This window comes from Protopterus annectens, chromosome 14.part0 (genome assembly GCF_019279795.1).
Source record: "Protopterus annectens isolate FY-2018-M chromosome 14.part0, PAN1.0, whole genome shotgun sequence".
NCBI lineage: Eukaryota > Metazoa > Chordata > Ceratodontiformes > Protopteridae > Protopterus > Protopterus annectens.
In genome coordinates, this window is record NC_056748.1 from 541869038 (window position 1) to 541888702 (window position 19665).

A 19665-nucleotide genomic window follows, 5' to 3' on the forward strand; every position below is an offset into this window, starting at 1 on the left:
AAACCAGCCGGCAGTGTAAATGTTGGCTCTAGATGATTTTCACTGTTGTGGATAGGTGGATGGATGGATGGATGGAAGTAAACTTATGGATCGGTATGAATCTGAGTTTTTCTTACTCCCCTTTCCCTTAAAGACAGGTTTAACAAGTATATGTTTCCAGTCTTGCTCCCCATATTTTTATCACCTAGTAAATATGAAATATAATGGTACTGTAAGTTCATGCTGAAATGCTCTCAGGTCATTATTACTAATTCTGTCTCCTGCCTGTACTTTATTTGGATCCAGTTTGTGTAGTTCTTTGTTGATGTAATCTAATTTTATTTCAGGATATGAGGTTACCTAGATGTCACTAGGACAACTTAACACTCCCTTTGAGGAGCCAAACTGCTTTGCACAAGATTTTGTTAATATATCTATAATCTGTTTCGTCTGAGTATAAATTTTGGAATCTACACACAGTTTAGCAGTTTGCATTTCTTTACTCCTATCATATCTTATGTATATATAAAATGGTTTCCTATTATGCTCAATATTTGTATATACATTTTCTTAACATTTTTCTTGATGTTGTCTCAAACTATGTTTAATTTGTCTGTCCAGCTTGTTTATTTCAGTTTTCAAAGTAGTAGGTGAACCTTGTTTCCATTGCTTGCATGTTTTGCCTCTTACCTTAATCAAGTATCTTGTTGATATGGCAATATATCTTCCTGACATTGTGTGCCTAGATCCTGTTGTTAAACATTTTTTGATTTTATGCATTCAGACAATTTCTCTTTCAAACATTCAACATTCCTTCTGCAGTTTTTCCACTGAACGCATCTCTTCAATTACTTTACATAGTGACTGTTTTTCTTCTTTATCATCTGTTATTAATTATCTGTGCATTGGTTTAGATTTCAGTTTGGCAGACTTATCAAACAACAGATTATCCTTTATAACACCATGATCACTGCACATCAACAGTGGTAAAACTTGACTTGACATAACAATAATTTCTTTAGGAATACAAACAATGTCTAGTATGTTCCATTCCCTGGTAGGTTTTTACAATCTGAAGCAATTGTTTCTGAATATAGATTGTAAATTATTTCCTTACTAATGTTGTTGAATCAATTTTATTTTAGCCTGTTTCTGGTAAATTTAAGTCCCCACCACTATTATTCTGCCCATAATAATCATAATAATAATAATAATAATAATAAATAGTAACAGTAATAATATATTCACTGTCACTGACAATGTTAATTTTCAGTCTTTATTTTCAGCATGAAACTGGAAAGACAAACTAATACGAATATGACCATTTCACAAGTTTTTAGAAATGTAATGCTTCTACTCTGACACAGTTTCAGTCTCATTCTGACCCTTTTTGATTTATGTGCTCACTGCTGAACTATAATAGGTACAGTGTAGGTGAACCCTGAGCCAGCCAACAGCATTTATTTTAAAACTTTTTGTTATATCCAGCACTAACTCAATTCAGTTAGCTCATGCATTGACAGTAGCAATCTCTAAGAATACATTTATTTATTTTTAGAGTTAAGCAAAAAAAAAAAAACCTGGAGATTCAATAAACTCCACGTAAGCTTATCATGAAGACTACATGAAGTTTATGCATTTGCATGGTGAGCAGCATGCTAATTGAATATGCATGCCCTGCACTGCATTTAAACGTAAACAAGCATAGTTTCATGTCCAGCCATGTAAAGCAACATGGACACTAGCAGACATTAAGTCTGTTTACCTACGGGCAAACCAGATCTGCGTGTTTGTACAGAATTCCACGATGATCACTAGGGTTATCAATAAAGCTATGTACATAGTTCCAACACATTATATGAAAGTGTATACAGTGCAGAGTATTGTGGAAACCTGTTTCAGGCATAGTGAACAAAAGGTGGACAAATGATCTGTAAAGGTATATAGCCTGCATTATAAATACAAAGTCAGGTGAAGTGTGTGGATTGAATAGGGACATACAGATGAATTGTAGGCAAGAACACAGAGAAAGAGGACAGGTGAAACATACAGCAGATGAGAGTACGTCAACCAAGACAGTTGTAGCATGAACACTAATTACATATCGACATGCTACAGTACGGACTGCACAGTGAATGTATATTATGTGACTGTCGCACAAGATGACATAACAATGGAGAAGATTCTTTGTGATATAAGCATTCTGACATGTCCAATGGAGAGGGCATATATTAGGGATGTTATATACAATAGGGGTTAGGTGCATATTGTGAAGCTGTGCAAACTGAGTTGCCTGAATATGGCTGTAATCTCAGTAGAGGTCTCAGCCAAGTGGGACACATAGTAACAGGCTCATGAACAACCATAGACAGAAGCACGCACAGTCATGGACAATATCACAATAATACCACCAGTAATTCCATGTCTCTGACATAACATATGTGATTTTGAGTGATCATAGATGGTTCTACAAAAACACACTTATACAACTATTATGAGCTGTCAGCAATTTATGAGAGGAATCAAGCACACTGTCCTGAAACTTTAACATCTGCTGGAGGTGTTAAGAGGGACACTGCTGTACTTGTATATGAGATTATGATCAATCCTGGCTAGTTGAAAGGTGTGCATGGCATATATATGGCACAAATTCACACTGTCACAAATGTAACCCATGCCATCAATGTTGTCAGTCAGCTATGTATGTACTGTGTGCATCACAGGAACTTGTATCACACATTTATCTGATATAACACATTGATGGGGGTTCCATACTATCATACACTAATGTTTATGCAACAAAAAGAATACTTAGTTATACCAAATAAGATGTGTGGGAGCTGACTGTGGCAATTGTGGTACACTTAAGTAACACATCCCTGGAAGATATGTTGGGAGGTATACAAAAAAGTGTTCATTGTACTCTGTTATTGGTGTGATGAAGGGTGTGAACTATGGAAGTATAATTGCCTTTGATGTGGATGTCCTGCACATACTCAGGAGTTGTTACATAGGGTGTAATCACCACTGTGGGCACATGCTGGTGGACTTTCCACGTGCCATGTACCTGAGTATCCAGGTTACGTACTACTTGGTCTGCTCATAGGGATGTGCTGTCTGTATTATCATAAGATTGTGCATTTGTTTTTATATCATACCAATCACCCCCCCCCCCATGATTTTTTTTCATCGCATGTGTCTTCATGGTTGTGGCAGCAATCCTTTTTGTGTGTTGATACTGTCTATATTACACCAAAATCACACTTAGATTAAAGGATTGTCCTCAATCTGCAGTCCTCCACAAAGCAGGTTGGACAAATGATGTGTATGTCATTCTTGATGTCTGTGACTTAAATAATGAACAAGAAAGAGCCTAGCACACAGCCCTGAGGTATGACTGGACTCTAGATATAGGTCACTCCACACACTTCAACATATTTAAATACCACATATGTGATCCAGGGTTCTACCCACTTGATGATATAGATGTTTATGTCCACTTGTGACAGTGTTGAAGTAATACCTCAGTGTAAATTTGTGTCAAATGCCTTGGCAGGGTCAGGTTCCACGTGATGATAGCTGTTGTCATCATGCATGCCCTTGATGACCTTCTTGAGGACATCTAACAGATGTAACAGACATGGATGTAGCCTGAACAAATCGTACATGTCTTTTGCACACAGGCAGGATATTACCAGTCCATTGTCCATTTAGAAAAGGTCCATGATGACATGTTGGTCTACGTCACAGACGGGGAGAGTCAAGATGTGTCTATTCATGCATGCATGCTTCAGGTGTTGTCCCCCCAGTCAGATGGAATCATGTTGATGTACACCCTTCTACAGGAACATATTCCACCCAGAGGCTGTATTGAAGTATGGATCCAATCATGTCTGGTAGGTTCATGTTTTCAGTCATGTTATAGGCAATCTGTGATGCTGTCAAGGCCCATTGATTCTGTGTTATTAGGAATACAGAGAGCACAGATGTGCTGCCATCATTAGCATACAGACTGAGTAATATTTACATGTATACTTTGGCTGATGGACAGTGGCAACAGGGGGGTGACATGTGAGACAAACTGTCAGCTAGCAGATTGCGTATTTCCTCCGGTTGGGTATGTCTGGTGGCATCCACATGCACATCTGTGCGTAGGTGTATATTTCACTTGACATTTCAAATGTATTGGAATAAATGATTTTTCAAAAGATCTACAAATACAACTGTAGTCATTCATCACATTTCAGATGCTGGTAGTATGCACACAGTTGTACAGCTGTAACAATGTCATGTATTTACATCAGTTGCACAACACATGCCTATATGTGTTCCATGGGTAAGCTGTTTTTGAGCAGCCTGATGTGATATCAGGACACATTAGAGATCAGTTGTTTGTGGCTCATGCAGCACATTTCTTGACACAAATGCTAATAGTCACACAATAGTGCTGCTGACCCCCACAATAATCCTTGGTTATAGTAACACAATTGCACATACAATGAATTCCACAAGGTTGCAATTGTATCAAAACATGTGATACATTGATGTGTATATCACAGCATAACAACATGTGTATAAGACAAGACTTATGTGACCATGTAATCAATATGAATTTATATTGATGTGTCACAGAGCATTTAATGATGGTATGCAGAAACTTGCTCACCTATCTCATGCTGCAATTGTCACTGTGATGGTGGAATGTGAACTGTGTCAATGGTTAATCTGCTCCACTACAACACATGTCCTAATATGCCAGCAATATACATACAAGTGTATCATACCATATCACTCACGTCACTCAACAAGTACCGTTATGACTCTGTCATAGTTCATGTTGGGGTAAATTACTTGAGACATATATCTCTGGACTATATGAAGACATACATGACTGAACTCTCTGATTATGTGTCCCAGGCAGGTATGACACTAGCCCTGAGCAGCATTCTACCTTCACCCAGGATGATGCCACAATATAACCAAAAATGATCGACTTCGACAATTAGCTTAGCTTCTGGTATCAATCCAGGGGGATCCAGTATCTCTCAGCCTGGATGACCTAGGCAACAGACCACTCTGTGTTGTTAGAGATGGTCTGCCCCTGTGTCCTCTAGGCTGTTGAATAATGACAAAAGTTCTTGCCACCCTTATATTGCCTTTTCTAGGTAATATCAAAGCAACAAATGTTTGAATGTAACAAAAACCACTGGTGGCAAACTAAAATTGTTGCTACTTAATGCTAGGAGTCTAAACATGAAGCTGCTCCAGAGGAAATTGCCAACTTGCTAGCTGATAGATTTGGTGCAAATTCACCCCCTGGCCCCACTAGACATACTCCAAAGCATACCTGACACCAGTCCTCTTTCTATTATCTCTAGGCATCAGGTCATATCTGCGCTCTTCAAGTCTAAAAACATGGTAAAAATGGTACAAGGTAACACCTCAGGTTGCTTATTAAGCAATATAAAACAGATCCTAGTCGACCCACTTAGCTCTCTTTTTAACCATAGCCTGAGAACTGGCTTTGTTTCATTAGAGTTGGAAAACAGCAACAGTAATCCCCTTGCACAAAAGGGGGACATTAACCAACCCTGGGAACTATAGAACCATAAGTCCAACCAGTCTCATCTTATTAACAAGGACATAGGTAACATTCATACTCTAGATACATCCCATTTTGACTTTGTTAAGGGTAGATTATGCTTATTAAAACTAGTAGACTTCTTCGAGAAAGTCACCAAATCCCTAGATAAAGGTAAGACCATGCATACCACTTATGTTGACCTGGCCAAGGCTTTTGACACAATCTCATTTGCAGGTATCATTGAGAAACTCTCCCAGCTGGGGATTAACCCTGACATCACTAGATGGGTAGCCAACTGGCTCACCTACACAACCATACTGTCAAAGTTAGTGACTCAACCTCTACCAGTAGAGCTGTCACCAGTGGCATACCACAAGGGTCTGTGCTAGGCACTTTACTGTTCGGAATCTATTTCTTGGAAGTCCAGGCTAAAGTAGACAGTCATTGGCTTACCAACTTTGCTGATAATTGCAAATTGGGTGCAATCATTGAATCCACAAACCATGTTAACATAGTACAAATGGGGCTAATAGAGGCAAATGATTGATGCCAAAGCCATGATCTACAACTAAAGACAAAAAAAGTGCCATTATTAATTAATATTATGGCATAGTGGAATTCCCAGTTAATTTCAGTATTGACAGCACCCCTCTCAAACTCAGTGGTGCTAGACCTGGAAACGCAGGTAGATAGCAATCTGAACTTCGACCACCAAGTTTCCACAGTGGTAAGGAAAGCCTTATACATTGTGCACCTCATAAGTAAGGGCATCACATCCAAGTCTGAGGATGTTATAACACCACTGTACTCAACCCTCATCAGACCACTGGTAGAGTACATGACCACAGCAGTTTCTCACCAAGAAAATACAGGACCTTCAAACCATGCTATGATGTATGTGGCTAGACTGAAAGCCCTGTCACTGTACTCTGTATTGTATGGGCTGCTGAAAGGTGACTTCTGCCTGGCCTGCAGGGCAGTCTTTGAACCTGTCCTGATGGAAATGTTGCACATCTGCAAATCTAATTGCACAAGACTCACTCGCTCTAAGGATCTTAACCTTGCCTGTGACCTAACAGAACATGCTTGAGCAATAGATACAGCTGATGACATCAGCAGAGTCTGGTGAGAGAAAGATGGTAATAGCAGTATCCCAGATGCTGCTATAAAATGCTCTCTTTAATGTCAGCCAAGTGAAAACAAACACACACACACACACACACACACACACACACACACACACACACACACACACACACACACACACACACACACACCAGAAGACTGCAGTGAGAACAGCACCCCTACTTATCTAAGCATACTGACTACAGACCTCAGTATTTAATGCTAATTCCACAGCACAAGTCTGGTATGGAAAATGTCAGACAACACTGTATAAGTGATGGCATCAGCAGTGTCTGTTGAGGAGAAGATGGTAATAGCATTCTCTAAAATGTTGGTGTAAAATGCTCTATTGAATGTCAACCAAGTGAACAGACAGACACACACACACACACACACACACACACACACACACACACACACACACACACACACACACACACACACACACGCGCGCATACACACAACAGTCGACTGCAATGAAAAAAGAACCCCTACCTATCCAAGCACACTGACTAGAGACTTCAGTATTTAATGCATGCAACACAGCACAAGCCTGATAACACTTTATAAAGGATGACATCGGCAGTGTCTGTTGAGAAGATGGTAATAGCAGTGTCCACCATGCTGGTGTAAACTGCTTTCCTAATGTCAACCAAGTGAATAAACAGATACCAGTTGACTGCAGTAAAATTAGAACCTCTAGCTAACTAAGTACACAGACTCAAGAACACAGTTCTTAATACAAATGGCACAAATCTTAATTTTACAAGGCTGCAGGGCAATTTATAGTGGATGGCATCATCACTGGATGATTGGGAGAAGATGCTGTGATATCTGAAAGGTATGTGCAGGCATGTACAACTGTCAACATATTGATACTCCATAGCATTGTAGCAATGACTGTAGGATACAAAGTTATACTCTTCTGACTATACAGACAGACAGACAAACAGTTACACACCAGTTGACTGCAGTGAGATTGAACCCCTACCTAAGTACACAGACTAGAGAAATCACTTAGCACAAGTGCCACATCGCAAGTCTTACTTTTACAAGGCAGCAGGACAATTTATTCTGGGTGACATCATCATTGGATGTTTGAGAGGAGATGTTGGGAGGCCTGTCTAAAATGGATAGCTAGCCATGTACAGCTGTCAAGATGCTAAAGATCTGCATGTTACCAGATTGATGAGTGTCCAAAGTGTAGCATTTGTTGTTGTGTTTAAAATGTGAAGGTTTACATTAAAAAGACAGCTTTGCAAACTATGTGCAAACAGCTGTCCACATTACTACTATTATTCAAAAATCTGAATGTGTATTGACAGTATAAAGATGCCCACAGCATATAAGGACGCTTTTTCATTTATTTCCATAGTGTAGTTGATATATTTGTGAACAAGTTTTGAGAGACCAAGTTTTAAGTACATGGGTGCATGTAACAGATGGCTACAGTGTAAATGTGTGTTCTTTCCTTAAAAAGTGCCTTGCCTTTGTGGTTTTTTTTTTCAATAATCATTTTTTTATTATTTTTCACTACCATATTACAAATTCACACATTATATGCAATATATACAAAATGCTTCCATTGGTTAATTTCACATATATATCAACCTCATGTATTGATCAAAGGTACAGCACTCACAATCAAAAGGAAAATAATAAAAAAAAAAAAAAAAAAAAAAAATCCAACATTAACAAATCCAAGCCAACAATCTGTCTTTTCTGTACATTTTCTATCTAATCTAAGGTTGATTTAGACTATATTCTGGTTCCCGAGAAAAAGTGGATAGTAACCTCTTAAGCCAAAATAATATTAAAAATTTGCTCCCAGATTTTTATGTTGTTGATATTTTTCTTGTGATCACTAATTAACAGTTTATGCGCTAAGATGTGTTTTATTGCCAACAATCTGAAATTTTCCCACGATGTCTGGGCTGGGTTCAACCAATTTGTGGCTATATATAATTTCATTAATAGGCAAATATTCATAATTACAATCGTTTTTGATTTATTTAGATTCTCCGGGGAATATGAAGAATCATAAACTCCCAAGAGAGTGTTGAATTTTGGTAACCCATTTTTGTAACTGCAATTTTAATGAATTCCACAATTTATAAATGCACTTACAACTCCAGAACATGTGAAGCAAATCTGCTGTCTGATCAAAGCAATGTGGGCATATGGGTGAATTCTTCGCATCAAATTTGTGCAAAGTGAGATGAGTATAGTATGCATTGTTAAATATCATCAGCTGCGTAAATACCAATTTCTGAAGGGATACGGACTTTAATGTTAATTTAAATGCCTCCAATATCTTATTGTCGTCTGGGAATATCAATTTCTCTCTCCAGTAACTCGATAAAAGAATATAATTATTATACTTCCTCTCTTTTATCAATTTATATGCTGCGGTTATATATTTTCTATCCTGCAACAGCGCTTCCCATAGATTACGAGAAATGATTAAGTCTTCCCCTTTCATTTCAAAGTTGTTAAAATAGTTTATAACCAAGTCTTTTAGCTGTCTTACTATAATTAAATAGGAAATAGGGAGTTCTATTTCTTTTAAAATATCCTGTACTGGTACTCCTAGAAAAGGATATAAATCGAGTACCGTTAACTCCATGATTAAAGGGAATTTCTTTAGATCAATCAATTGACCACCAATTGTTAAATTTGGGTTCCTATGAAATGGTTGGAAAACCATCATATATTTTAGTAAATTTAAGGAAGCGAAAAGAGTTTGAATTGCCGTTACATAACTTTTGATGTGCTCCATTAGCTTATATTTACTCATTGTCCAATTATTTAAAAAGGGTAATGCTTTAGCGTTGACTCCCACTTCATTTATATGCTTGTACGTTAAGAGCACCCATTTGGGTGTCCATTTTCAATTATCACTATCGAAGTAAGACGTCTTTAAAATCCTATTGGCCTGAATCACTAAATAGTACATTTCGAAATCCGGTAATTCCAGTCCCCCCTTATTTTTTGGAGCCATCAATTTTTCATATGAAATTCTCGTCTTCCTAGGTTCCCAAAGAAATCTTCCCAATCTTATATGAAGCTGTTTGAAGAATGTTTTGGTAATTCTGAGTTGTGCAGCTCTAAAAATATATAACATTCTAGGAATAACATCCATTCTTATGATAGCTGCTCTTGCCATCATCGGTAACTTCCATCTACTCCATCTTTCAAGATCCAATGTTATTTGATCTGTAGTTGACTTTACATTGTTAATAAAAAAATCTCTATTTTCAGTTGAGAAGACAATTCCCGATATTTTATCTTTTCTTCCGTCAATACTTGTCCTATTAATGGTAGCATTAAAAAAGGTGTGGGTGTCTTTAATGGGAATATTTTAGATTTTTTTAAATTTAGCTTGTAATTGGAAATTCTCTCAAAGATTTCTATTGCAGCTAATATTTTTTCAGTATCGGAAACAGGTGTGGTACAATATATGTTTAAATCATCTGCATAGGCAGCCATCCTAACCTTTATTCCATACAGTACAGGAGAATTATAAAAAACATTTTGCTTAAGGTGTAAAAATAAAGGCTCCAAGTAAAGATTAAATAAGATGGGAGATAATGGGCAGCCTTGTCAGGTACCATTTATGATTTTTATCCTATTCGAGCTTTCGTGATTTATAAATAAATTTGTGTATGCATTTCTATATAGTATCCTTAACATTGAGATAAACTCCTGCGGTATATTAAAATAAGGTAATGTATCAAATAAATAATCCAAATTAACCCTATCAAATGCTTTCTGAGCATCAATAATTAGGGCATACAAATTCAGGTTTTATATTTCGCATAAGAGATTAAGGTATGGGCGTTAAGGTATTATCCGTGGTCTGCCTCCCATCCATAAACCCGCCTGTTCCTCTGATATTATTGGGTTTATTACCTTTTTCAGCCTACTCGCCAGAATGGATGTCATGATTTTCATGTCCATATTCAAAAGTGATATAGGCCTGTAATTATCTGGATTTTTGGAATCACCTTTCTCTTTTAATATCAGAACTGTCCTTGAGGCATTAAAATGAGGATCATTAATTCTATTTAGAGTGATATAATTAAAAGTCTGTGACAATACACTGCTCAAAATCTCACTAAAAGATTTGTAGAATTCCGAGGTCAAACCATCTGGGCCTGGGGCTTTGTGAGGCTTCAGTTTCTTGATTGTTTCGGTCACCTCCTCAACTGTAATCGGTCTGATTAAATCTCTATGAAATTCCTTGTCAATATTAGGGAAAGTGATTCTCTGTAAAAAATCTTTTCTGTCTTTATCTTGCAAGAGTGTCTGCTTCTCACCATAAATCTGATTACAAATTTTTTCAAAGGTCTTCATGATATCCGCCTTGTCAGTATATGTAATATTGTTATAGTGTATTTCAGTAATTAATCGTGTTGATTTCATCTGGTTAATAATACGAGCTAATGTTTTAGAGGGGGTTTGAGTATGATTTGCATATTTAACTAAATTTCTTTGTTCATAAAGTGACAAATTTCTATTATGAAGTTAAAATAGTTCTTTTTGACATCTTAATAGCTCAGTTTCTGTCTGTTCATTATAGTTCCTCATCAAATCTTGGTCCAGTAATTGAATTTTAGTTTCTAAATCCAATTGAGTCTTCTTTTGTAATTTTTTATAATATGTAGCTTTTTGTATAAATAGTCCTCTTAGGTGCGTTTTAGTTGTAGCCCATTCTATATCTATTGGGTGTCTATTTTGGGAAATATTATTTAATGACTGTTTAAGTATCTCCTTGACTTCCATTAATATATCTTCCTTGGTTATTAAATATGGGTTCAAGGACCAATTATATTCTCGAAGCCTCTTAGTATCCATATTACTACTGTTTAAGGTTAAAGTTATCTTTGAATGGTCTGAGAGTTGTCTGACTTGATTAGAAACACTAGGGTCAGCTGAGATCAACACCTCTGAAATTAAGAAAAAGTCAATTCTCGACCACATTTTATGGCAGGTTGAATAATAAGTAAAATTCTCTGCTTTCCCTTGTGAGTGTATGTGTTTAAAAGGGTCATAGAGTTTGAAATCCATTTTCAATTCTTTCAATGCTACCATTGCCTGTTTATTGAATGCTGAAGAAGCACCCAACTTGTCTAATTTAGGATCTTGATAAGAGTTCCAGTCACCTCCCAACACTATATAGCAATTATTGTATGACTGTAAAATGGAATAGATTGAAGCTATGAAATGATGCTGATTAACATTAGGGGCATATACACATATTAGTACTATAGGTTTATCATAACATTTGGATGTGAGAAGGACCAAACACCATCTACCCTCCTGATCCATTTTCACATCCCTAATATCTCCCTGAAAGTGATTCTTAACTAAAATTGCCACCCCTGCACTATTTGTTGTTCCTTCCGCCGTCACAATCTTCCTAACCCATTTCTTATCCTTCACTGACTCCCACTGATCATTAGTCATATGCGTTTCTTGTAATAAAATACAACATGCTGATGATTTGAGAAACAAATGAAAAAACAGCTTTTTTTTTTCATGTTCTGGAGTCCTTTGACATTCCAAGATTCTATTATCCACATTTAACGTTCATTAGAAATATAAGTCGATATCTAATCTCATTGAGCAACCTTAGAATAACATAAGTTGGCATATCATCAATTGTATGGAAGCAAAACTGCCATCCTATCCCTACCCAGTGCCTACCCACTATTCCTCTGGACCAGGATGAGCATAGGTTTTTTACATTACTGGAAACCATCTGAGTAACTAATCTACTAATTATATTATTTAACAATGAAACCCCATGCAAAAAACCTACAACTACTTCTACGTCTACAAAGCCTAATTCTGACATTCCCTACTAAACACTACTTATAGGTAACTACAGCTCTGTACATATTTATGGATATAGAAATAAACTAATTGTACCCTGAGATTCTAATGTACTTCAATTCACTTCAGCTTTATATTCATCAATGGCAAATAACATTCTAATTTGTTGTTCTATACAGTATTAAATATTAGTTGACATAGAAAGCAGACAGTTATTTAACATTTCCTAACATCCTGTATCTACTGAATAAAATGATCTAACTACTTTAATCTGCTTTGTTCTTCCCCTACAACTTACCTACTAACATATTAATATTGAAAACCAATGCAGTTCAAAATAAAACTATAATGGCACTTTCATTTGTAATAACCATATGTGAATAAGAGAGGAACCAAGGGGTTAAAATAAAAAGAAAGAGAAAAAAAAAAGCATGAAGGGAGCACAGCAAAAGGAGAAGAAATAAGAAAAAATGCCTTAAATTACACATAAAAAAATTACTTCTTTTATGTTCTTTTATTATTATATGCACATTGTTTAAATCTGATCAACTAACCATTTTTACATCATTTATCAGTTAGAAATAATACCACCTATCTACAGGAATAAAGGAAAGGAGTAAAGAGAAGGGAGATATAGGAAAAAAAAGAGAAAACAAATATATATAAAAAAAAAACTACAGTACCTTATTCTGCCACTACACATAACCATCTCCTTTTTTAATACACAATGCATTTCCACAGCGTTTACCTGCATCACTTTGACTTCACACACTATCTTACAGTCCTTTTCCTGCAAAATAAGTCCAAACAGGTTTCTTTTTACTTCACCAGCAGTTCCTCTTTCTTCTCAGCTATTTAAACTGTAAAGGCAGTTCAATCAACTGGAACTACGAGATAAGATAAGAAAATAAAATTCCAGGCCTGCTACAAGAAACAGAACAGACAAAGGATTTTAAAGCCTCAGATTGTCATAAATGAAACATCCCATTCTCCCTGGTGCTGCAGAAAGCCAAAATGGACTGTTCACATTTCTGAAGATGGGAGAGCCTTAAAAATCTTCAAAAATTAGGTCTTGCTTCTTTCCTTGTGCTTACAGAGTATTTAATTCTATCCACAGTAAAAATTAGGTTATTAGGATATTTCATTTGAAATCTGATATTTTTGTCAATCAGAAACTTACAATATGGAGCCAGCATTTGTCTAGATTGCCTTATTTGTGTTGGTAAATCCTGTGCTATAGAAATTTTATTATTTTGCCACATTATAGATCCACCAGATTTTTTAATAGTTAACAGTACTTTGCTCACATCTTGGTAGTTCAATATTTTAACATAAACAGGTCTGGGTATATTTGAAGCTTGAGATTCTCTGTATGCTCTATGCGCCCTTTCTATGACCATCTGCTTAACAACCTCAGAGTCCTTGAGCAGTATTTCGAATATTTGTGTAATAGAAGTGATCAGGTCATTATATTGAATAGATTCTGGGATCCCTCTAATGATTATATTGTTACATCTGGATCTTGCTTCCAGGTCCAGAATTTTATTTTGCATCATTTGAATGTCAGTTCCATGTGTCTCTGTTCTTTTAGTGAGCATTAATATATTGTCTTCATTGGTAGCAATTCTAGTTTCTGCTTTCTCCATTCTTTCGAGAATCTGATTACATGTGTCACTAAATGAAAGTGTTTGAGATGTTAGCTCTTTTAAGGCATCCTGTATAGGTAGCAATTCTGATTTGATTTCTTCCATTGTGACCTGTTGATCAGATTTTGTTGATGGCCCTGTTTTTGCAGTCTCTTGCTGTTTGATAGTTTTCTGTCTCTTGATTAAAGATTCTTTCTCCGGTGATTGCAAAGCTGACAACTTGGTTTTGGAAGTTGTAGTTTCCATATTTTTGTCCGTCTTTGACATTTCAAAATTCTGCACGAAGATTTATTTCCCAAAGAAAAGTTACAAAAGTGAGATCAATCAATCCTTTGTTTGGTGCTCTGTTCAGAGTCAACCTGACAATCAGATCCAATACTGCTATTGCCAAGTATTTTTTTTCGATTTTTCTTTCTCAGAACCAAAAGTGACTTCTAGTCAATTAGTAATAACTGCCAATTAGTTTGTTTACTCGAAGTATAACTCCACAGGGTTGATTTTTTTCTCAGGTATTTGAAGAGCTGAAGTACTGCAGTGCTTATAGAACGGCAGCCATCTTTGTACCCCTTTGTTTGTGTTTTTACATGCACTTTCATGGGATGAATACTAAATAGACAGTAAAGATGATTAGTACATGCTAATCTGCACTTTCTATAGTGCACCACCAAGGAGCTGGTTTGTGCAATTGATGGCAAAGTGTTTGCACATGTGAGATACATATGTATACTGCTTTCCCAGTTTGCACAGAATTAAGCAAAGAGCAAACATGAGCTTCTGCTTCATTAATAAAATTGTAGATAGTTCTGAGAGTGAAAAACATGCCTGCTGCCTAAGTAACTTTGTGGCAGCAGGTGTAAATGCATTGACACATTTCTTTTTGAAACCAGATAACACATGATTCTGATCCAGGTGCATCTAATAGTTTTAAATATGTAATTACAATACAATGACTCAATTCAGGTGGCACAGCGGTGGAGAGGTTAGCATTGTCACCTCACAGCAAGAGGGTCTCTGCTTTGATTCTCAGCTGGGGTACCTTCAGTGTGGAGTCTGCATGTCCTCATTGCATTCGCATGGGTTTTTTTCTGGGTTCTCTAGTTTTCTCCCATATTCCAAAGAGCCTTTCTCCCCAGGCCTCTGCTGAAAGTGGGCTCTGTCCCAGTCAGAATTTCCTGGTAAACAAATGTTAAATATGTAAAAAAATAAATAAAAAAAATAATACCAATTCTTTATTCCACATTCACTGTGTGTTACCCTAGCACATCATATTTAAGCAGCATTGCATGGAGGTAACCTCACCATGGAAAAGCTGTTTACTGTCACTCAGCATTGGTGCATAATGACAAATTCCATGGACACAGAGAGAAAAAAGTGAAGGGCTTCATTGTTTTATTTTAATTATGTGTGTGGTGTATGATTCTATTTTTTGACCAGATTAAAGGTGTTAAAATGGAGTAGACAGAAAAGTGGTGAAATGGCGGGGAAGCATGGAGAAGAGCAAAGGGGAAGCAATATAAGAATGTGAAGGAGGGAGGTAGGAAAGAACCACAGATATCCACTTCTTCAACAGTGTAAAATGAAAATATGCACACAATATTAACTGAATGTAGACTGTCACCTTAACAAAGAAGGCTGACAACAACAAATTAATGTTGTATAGCTAATTGGACTAAATCAAGTGTGTCAGAAAGATACAAGTGAGAAGTGGAGAGGTATGTATGGGGCAACAATTTTTTGTGGGACAGATGCCCATTTTTTTACTTTAGTAATAGAAGAATGTTGGATAAGGGACACAGATATTTCTGGGTCAGGTAAGTAGGGTAGTTGAGAAAACAGATACAAACAAACAGGACAAACAAGACAAGACACAGGAATGGTGAAAGACATGACAAGTTGGAGGAAATGGTAAGGGACATGACAGGTTGGGGACACCATGATTAGGATTAGTGAGGGAACAACAGATCACATGCCCTTCAAACATGGGGACAGTGAGAATCTCGTCCTCATCTGCAGGACTGTCATCACTGTCCCCTACTCCAGTAGCTGTTGGAGTTCTTGATGTCTTCTACTATGGACCATAAATAAGAGTATCCTCTTCATCCAGCATAGGTGTGCACCAATGGTGCTGTGCATGACCCTACCCACCAAGCCTGGCAACTCTTGGTAGGTGATAACCTCTGTCAGTACTCCCGGAGGGTACCACAGCACCAGCTACTGGGGTAGTGCTACCTGATGTGGAGTGCCCAGGTAGTGCAGGGGAAACAAAGGCAGTACTGATAGGTTTGGTCCCAGATATGCTAGGTGTCAGTACAGGAGCTGGTGGAGCAGGAGCAGGCTGAGTTATGGGACCTACTTTCCTTCAGAGATGAAGGGCATAGAAACATTTTGACAATGCATAGAGAGATAAGGGTTGGGGTAAGAGAAAAAATATATAATCAGTACCATCATATGTGACATACAATGTATTATCACAACAATAAAGTATTTTATCTCTACTTTTAAGTATACTTCTTAAAAACTACAAGCTATAAGTAAGGATTGCTCAAAGTAATACTTGCAGTGTGCATATATTGCATGTATGCTTGGTTCAGTTATACAGATTAAGATAACAGCAGGGCATTTATGCCACTTTTGTTGAAATTAAATTATGTAATGTAGTATTTTTTAAAGGATTTTACTATATACTTGTTACTTGTGGTATTTCAACCCACAACATCTGACTACCGTATTAGACTTGACTCCTACAACTGGCTTGTGCTGCAGGCTAAAGCATACATGCTTGTTTTTACAGTTAGGATATGCATGCTTACTTTACTACAACTGTATAGAAGAGCAATACTTTAGCTAAAATAATAGTTGCTGCATACATACCCCATTGCTTCCTTCAGTTTGTCTAGATGATCATCTATATTGAAACCCTACACTTACTTCCGCTGCCAAAGGAATAGTTAAAAAAACATTATTAACTTCCATGTGTTAACCATTCAGTAGTGCCCAGTATACTTGATAGAATATATCCATTTTGAAATTGTCTACTGTCTGCTTCCTTTCTGCAGGTGTTCTACACCTGTAGGTGTTGGGGGATATTAATAATTGCAGTAAAATGCCGCTTAGTGGAGTTTCTCAATGAAAAGCAAAAGATGCAACAATGTATCCTTTTTGAAACTGAGAATGTCTAGATCCAGTCTGCAGGTGTTTGGTCTGCTTCATTTGTGGGCCACCAGTCCAGGTTTGTGTGAAATTAAGTGACTCGCAAATGCGAGAAGAGTAGCTAAACTTTTTTTTTATCTGAATGAGCAGTATTCCTTAGGTTTCTGCCTTAAAAGACAAATGTGGGACTTGATCTGTGAGCTACTGATAGTATATGCTGTGTGGATTACCATGTTTAGCAGATGCGCTACACACAAGTGATTCACAGGTGTAATTTATGTATTGGTTATCAATGATGCAGAAGCTCTAAACACTAGTAATTGATCAGGAATCCATCCAGGCTGCCCAGAATGTCTGATAACACAAGCAGAACTTGCTTTAGCTTCTATAGGCCAAATGGAAGAAAGATTCTGACAGGACAGGACTTGAATTTTGATTGTTTATTCTTTATCCTTTAGTCTGTTTAAATAGATGTATATTTTATATTTATTATACGTTTTATATTTTATATTTTACATTTCAGAACATTTGTACAAAAAATATGTTTTTATGGTGCTATCCCACATTTCTATATTTTTATATGACCTGATATGATGGTTTAAAGGCTTGGTTAGTAACAAAATAATTATGTTACACTTTAATACATTGTTCAAGTTTTTAACATTTCACTGGGAGCTTCCTTTAAGAGACTAAGATTTTAATTAGCTGCAGATTAATTGATGTTTCCTGATTGATGTTTTCATATTATAAAATGAAGGTGGGGCTGTAGTTAAACTCTGACGAGGATTGGATCACTATGTATGGAAGTTTTTGGTTTTATTTTTATTGTTTAAATAAAGTTTATGATTATTTTTATCAGAGGAGCTATTTTTATTCAATTATTCAACTATTTTTCCTCAACCATTATTTAGTTTGGAAGTTTCTCTAAATCTTTTTCTTCCATTTGGCCAACACAAGCTACAGCAAGTTTCTGCTTGTGTGGTCAGATGTTCTGGGTTGCCTGGCTGGATTCCTGATTGATTACTAGTGTTTTATGAACTGGTAATCTCAGACGTACAATGCACACCATTTGTTCTATTTATTAATTTCCCATGTTTGCACTAAGCCATGCAGCTCACAAATACTAATATTAAAAAAAACACCCACACACACACCCACACACACACACACACACACACACACATGGAAAATTTTTACACAAGTCTGGATTCGAATTTTCACACCAATGAACCTACAAAACAGAGTATGGGTGTCTTATCCCTCTTTGCAGTTTTTCAGCGGGAATGAAATTCATTGTGCATAAAAGCAAGTCCCAAATCATCCACAGTATTAACAAGATATACGACACTTGTACACTTCTGAGTTGTTTATAGATGTGTTGATTTCAGATGTCATGCAATGAGTGATCACACAACCATGTGTAACTATTGCTTGAAGAACTGCAGCTCAGTTTTATCTTTGTATGGTGTTTATTCTTCTATCTGATCAGTAATCTGAGACCTGCAGTCTGTAAAGCATTTTGTATCATTGTCCTTAAAATGTATGATAATATTAAATTGCAGTAATATACCATTTTCAAGAAATACAGGGGAATTTGGATATTACTGCACAGAAACTGAGAAATGTGTGTTGCTTACTTACATTTAAAACATTGATGCAATTACTACTACACTTTTTATATGTAACCTGCATGGCACACACACTACAGGTAAGGGAGTCTGAGTTGCTGTTGTGCTTTCCTTCTCCCTACCAGTAATCAGTCATAGTTGCAATCCATTAGCAACTAACACTGAGGGAGTGCCTGCACTACATTTACATCTGATATGTGGAGACAAGAATTTGGGATTCAGCAATTCTAATAAGTTCATGCCTTATTTGCAACTTCATCATGCTCACATGTCTGAATCTGCACTATTAAACAGGGAGCCATGTAGCTAGGGAACCTGAAGGTGAGGTGAGTTGTATATGTGGATAACACAGAAGAAGACTGCTATTACTTTGGATTTATCTGCACAGAAGACTACTGATCTTGATAAGGTATGATTATATTTTCAGTTATATACTGGATTTGCTCACATCAGTAGGGGGGAAAAAAAAAATATATATATATATATATATATATATGTGTGTGTGTGTGTGTGTGTGTGTGTGTGTGTGTGTGTGTGTGTGTGTGTGTGTGTGTGTGTGTGTGTGTGTGTGTGTGTGTGTGTGTGTGTGTGTGTGTGTGTGTGTGTGTGTGTGTGTGTGTGTGCATGTATGCATTAACAAATGTAAATTTTATGTGTATGTACTTCTTTGAAGGTTACTGATGGCATACGTATTTTTGTCAGGGCTTTTTACTTT